This window comes from Hylobates moloch, unplaced genomic scaffold, assembly GCF_009828535.3.
Source record: "Hylobates moloch isolate HMO894 unplaced genomic scaffold, HMol_V3 SCAFFOLD_7, whole genome shotgun sequence".
Lineage (NCBI taxonomy): Eukaryota > Metazoa > Chordata > Mammalia > Primates > Hylobatidae > Hylobates > Hylobates moloch.
The window spans coordinates 91595038-91601037 of record NW_026652282.1 but is presented as its reverse complement, the minus strand read 5'-3'; positions in this window follow the sequence as shown (position 1 = coordinate 91601037).

Sequence of the window (6000 nt, the reverse complement as noted above, 5' to 3'; positions counted from 1 at the left end):
CTCAAAAAAAAAAAAAATCATTCTTAGAAAATTAGCCAAGTTAAATGAGCGACAAAAACACCTCATAACTCTTCAAACCTAAATTTTACCCCAAGGGAACCTGGTCTACTCCGTTTTATTTTCTGAGATATTATTTTCTGCAGTATCTTCTCTAATGCTTCATTACATGAACTTTTGAATATTGAAAGTTTACAATCTTTTGCTTCATTCTTTCGATGCAGTTTATTTCTTTTTAATAATAATTTGAGGTGAAATTCAAATAACAAAATTAACCATTTTCAAGTGAACGATTTACTGGTATTTATTACAGTCACAATGTTGTGCAATCACCACCTTTATCTAGTTTCAAAACATTTCTATCTCTCCAAAATAAAACTCCTTATCCACTAAGCAATGTCTTCCCTCTCCTTAGCTCCTGGCATCCACTATTCTGCGTTGTGTCTCTACGAATTTATTTTCGAAATTTTGTTTAAATGGAATAGTACAATAAGTGATGTTTTGTGTCTGACTTCTTTTACATAACATATTATTTCCTTTTTTTCTTTTTTGAGACAGAGTCTTGCTCTGTTGCTCAGGCTGGAGTGCAGTGGTGTGGTCTCAGCTCACTGCAGCCTCTGCCTCAGCCTCCTGAGTAGCTGGGATTACAGGCACGTGCCACCACACCTGGCTATTTTTTTTTTTTTTTTTATTTTTAGTAGAGATGGGGTTTCGCCATGTTGGCCAGGCTGGTCTCGAACTTCTGACCTCAGGTGATCCACCTGCCTTGGCCTCCCAAAGTGCTGGGATTACAGGTGTGAGCCACTACGCCTGGCCTAATGTACTATTTTCAAGTTTCATCCATGCTGTAGCGTGTATCAGTACTTCATTCCTTTTTATGGATGAAAAATAGTCCATTGTATAGATGTACCAAATTTCTTTGTCTAGTTATATGCTGATGGTCATTTGGAGTGTTCCACCTTTTGGCTTTTGTAAATAGTGCTGCTATGAACATGAGTGTACATATATTTGAGTACTTGTTTTCAATTTTTTTTTTTTTTTTGGACAGAGTCTTGCTCTGTCACCCAGGTTAGAGTGCAGTGGCACAATCTCAGCTCACTGCAACCTCTGCCTCCTGGGTTCAGGCGATTCTCATGCCTCAGCCTTCTGAGCAGCTGGGATTACAGGCATGTGCCATCACACACAGCTTTTTAAAACATTTTTTTTTTAATTTTTAGTAGACATGGTGTCCGCCTTGTTGCCCAGGCTGGCCTCGAACTTCTGGTCTCAGGTAATCTACCTGCCTTGGCCTCTCAAAGTGCTAGGATTACAGGCATGATCCACCACGCCCAGCCTCAATTATTTTGGGTATATACTTAGGAGTAGAATTGTTGGGTTATTAGTAACTCTATGTTTAACTTTTTGAGGAACTGTTGAAATGTTTTCCATAACAGCTGCACCACTCTGCATTCCCACCAGCAATGTAGGAGGATTCCAATTTCTCCATATTCTTGCTAACGCTTGTTATTTTCCAGTGTTTTTTTTAAAAATTATCATTATAGCCATCTTAGTGGGTATGGAGTGGTATTTGTGTTTTTGATTTGCCTTTCCCTAATGACTAGTAGTGCTGAGCATCTTTTCATATGTTTTGTGGTCATTTTTAATGTAGCTTATTTCTTACATTTGGGCATTTCTGAACTTTTACAGCTTCTGTTATATAGTACAGAAGATGGAAAGATCAGAAGCAAACAAGAATGAGAAAGCTGTTTTTACAAAATTATATTTGTCAAATGCCCCAAATGGCTTCCTGGCCCTAACTCCTGAGAGTGTTACATTTTCTGCTACACTGGGAAGTTCCTTTCTGATATCAAGTCTACAGTCTTGGAATATTTGCTCATATAGTTAAATGAAATAGCAAGAATGTCATAAAAGTGGCAGACAGGGGCCGGGTGCGGTGATTCACGCCTGTAATCCCAGCACTTTAGGAGGCTGAGGCAGGTGAATCACCTGAGGTCAAGAGTTCGAAACCAGCCTGGCCAACAGGCGAAACCCCATCTCTACTAAAAATACAAAAATTAGCCAGGCATGGTGGCGCCTGTAATCCCAGCTACTCCGGAGGCTGAGGCAGGAGAATCGCTTGAACTCGAGAGGCGGAAGTTGCAGTGAGCCAAGATCACACCCTTGCACTCCAGCCTGGGCGACAGAGGGAGACTCCATCTCAACAAACAAACAAACAAACAAACAAACAAAAAGTGGCAGATAGGAAATAAGAAAAGCAAGCTATCAACTCCATCAGCACGTTGTGTAAGGAGGAGTTTGCAACCTGGAGTGGACGTTTGTTGAGGGGTAGGTTAAGCACATCCAGATGATAACAAATGTATTGGAAAAGTTTAGACTTTTTTCCATAACAAATTATGTAAAGGAGAAGAAATAATCTTTCTCTGCAAAAATTCCAGTTGCTTCCTCAGACATATTCCACATAAATCCAACAGATCATCTTTTTCTGTTTTCCTTAGATATTCCTGTTGATTTTTTAATCCAAGCAAATCAGGGCACTTTAGAAAGTGTGGTTATGAAATTTTGTTTATGGTTATATTGTAAAATCTCTAGGAAATAGTATGAGGTAGGCAACGTGGCAAAGTGGGGTGATCACTGAACTGAGAGTCAGGAGATCTGTATTCCAGTCCCCAGTTCTGAAATAACAAGTTTTGTAACCTTGGGTAAATTATTTAACCTCTTGGAGCCCCAGTTTCCTCATTTTTAAATAAATAAGTGACTGGACTTTTGATGATCTTTAAAGTTCTTTACTGCTCTGTCATTCTATTTGAAAAGTTCTTGCGTTAGGTACTTTAAATTTCACAGGCACATGCATATCCTTTCTTTGTTTACATTTACAGAAAGTAAAACTGTTGCCTTGATCAAACCTGTATCACGAAAATAGTTTTTTTTTTTTTTTTTAAACAAACAGGCCCAAGGACACAGACTTCGAAGTGCTGAAGCCATGCACCTCTTTGTGTACTGGCCAAGTGCTTGGGTACACTTGTACGTGTGATGATCTGCCCTCTGCCCTGAGGTTTCTTAATCTAGGTTTTGCAATGTGTGTCATAGATGTTTGTTTTTCAAACATGGTGCAACGGGCTCAGACAGGACATAGCACTGTCTCCTATTCAGTAGCTAAAACACTTTTCATCTTCTGCATTTTTCCAGTCTTTCATGCTGTAAATTCTGTGATGATCTCAAATGAGGACACTTTGACTTTCACTTAATCTGATGATGCATTTTATTTTCTACAGGAAGGTACTGGGTTTTGAAACTCCCCCCCCTTTTTTTTTTCCATTTGTAGAAAAGTCATAAATAAATGGTGAGGTCATTCTGCCCTGCCACTATAGGGGTTTTCTTCTAACATAGGCCCCAGTGAGCTCTGGGTCATCTCATTGCCCTAAGAGTACAACTGGCAACTTCAGTCTCTGATGGGGAGTCAGGAGTTTAAGATCTACCTGGGAAGGATTATGTTGCATTTAGGTACAGCACAGCATGAGTTTGTTCATAATCCTGGGATTAATACAAAACGCCAATGGAAAGGGAAAGGCTAGCAATCTCAGATGAATGTCGCTGACATGGTCAATACATTAGTATTTTTTTTTTTTCAATTTTAGAGGTTTTCTCATCTTGAACACTGTAGCAGATAAAGGCTCTATTAAATTTCACTATCAGATAACTTTATCAGGGAATTGATCCGATCTGGATTATCTGAAAATCTGATTTTGATATTTTTATTACCCCATGGCTATTTCTTTTTTGTTAATTTACAAATGTACTTTGCATCAGTGCTTTCCTTGTGTATCTGTATTTAGTCTTTCTTTCAGCCTTAGGTTAACTTGTTTATTTTTTTAAAAAATAGCAGCTTCTGCAATGCTGGGAAACAAGGTATAGTATGGGGTGTGGGGAAGGGAGGTATGATTGAAGCTGAAGGGTCTTTTTTTTTTTTTCTTGAGACAGAGTATCCCTCTGTCGCACAGGCTGGAGTGCAATCTCGCTCACCCCAAGCTCCGCCTCCTGGGTTCACGCCATTCTCGTCTCAGCCTCCCCAGTAGCTGGGACTACAGGCGCCTGCCACCACACCTGGCTAATTTTGTTGTTGTTGTTGTTGTTGTTTTTAAGACGGAGTCTCCCTCTGTCGCCCAGGCTGGAATGCAGTGGTGCAATCTCGGCTCACTGCAACCTCTGCCTCCTGGGTTCACACCATTCTCCTGCCTCAGCCTCCCGAGTAGCTGGGACTACAGGCGCCGGCCACCACGCCCGGCTAATTTTTTTGTATTTTTAGTAGAGACGGAGTTTCACTGTGTTAGCCAGGATGGTCTCGATCTCCTGACCTTGTGATCTGCCCGCCTCGGCCTCCCAAAGTGCTGGGATTATAGGCCTGAGCCACCAAACCCGGCCAAAGCTGAAGGGTCTTTTAAGTTTAATGTGTTCTGTTCAATTAAGCTGTCTCTCCCCCCTCTTTTTTTCCCAATAGAATGTTAAAATATTGTTCTCCTGCAAAAAAAAGTCCCCAATTTCAAATACCAAACAAAAGAAATGACCTCTCTCTACCCAGAATCAAACCCAGGGTGAACTTCTCCAATGAGAAGACATTTATAGCAAATACCTTGAAGGTGAATCACAGATTTTAAGAAAATCATTTTTAGCTATTATATGTATCTAATACAGACTGTCTCTATACAGACAGCTTCCAGAATCTGTGGCTAACTTCAGCTCTTTCTTTCCTTTCTTTTCTTTCTCTCTTCTCTTCTCCTCTTCTTCTCCCCCTCCCCCTCCTCCTCCTCCTCCTCCTTCTTCTTTTCTCTCTCTCTCTCTCTTTTGGAAAGGGTCTCACAGTGTTGCCCAGGCTGCTGCAGTGATAGGTCATTGTAACCTTGAACTCCTGGGCTCAAGGGATCTTCCTGCCTCAGCCTCCCAGAGTACCTGGGACTCCAGGTGCATGCCGCCACACCCAGTTAATAGTTTTTTTTTTTTTTTTTTTTTAGAGATGACATATCACTATGTTGCCCATGATGGTCTTGAACTCCTGGACTCAAGTGATCCTCCTGCCCCAGCTTCCCAAGTAGCTGGGATTTCAGGCATGGGCCACCACACCTGGTCTTAACCTCAACTTTTTACAAGCTTGTTTCAATGGTATCTATGAAAGAGTTCAACAAATCTAATTTTGTTGCCAAAGGGCAAAAATTTAGGTATGATGATCTAGAACAGCTTAGGAACTGGTCCTCCCTAAGACTATACTCTCTTTATTGAGCCATGGTGCAAATAGGCCCTAGGTGAAGGTTTCCAAATTCTCTGTAGCTGTACATCACTGTACATAAGCTAAACACATTCCAGAAAGGCTATTTGTAAAGCAAATTTTCATTCAGTAAGGCTCATTTTTCCACTGATTGTCTCTTTATTCTTATTTATATTACAAAAGAAGTGCCTGTTCACTTCACCTCTTTTGCTCAAATAGAAGTAAGTATATAAAGAAGTCTCTGATCCCTTTCTGTAGAGATAACAACTGTTCATTATCTGGTATAGATCTGGTATAGATCTTTCCAGATGTTTGCTCCACACACATACTGTGACATATACTTATTTTTTTCAAAATGAGAATGAATTATGTGTATCGAACTGCAAATTGCTCTTATTCACTTAATAATATATCACAAACATCATTTCATGTCATTATGTTTGCATATAGATATTTAAATAATTGTGCCTCATTCTTTTTTTTTTTTTAACCTAACACAGTATTCCATAGTATGGATATACCATAAGGTATTAACCACATTCCTATTAATGAACACTTGGGATTTTAAATTAATTTTTCACTATTAAAATAATACTCTGGTTACTATTCCTGTGCATATATCTTTGTGTATTTGTTCAAGTTTCTCTGTATAGTAGAGCCCTGTACATGAAAATGTCAAAGAGTATATGCATTTTAAAATTTAAAAGATACTGCCAAATTGTCTTTTAAAAAGGCCAGGCCGGGTG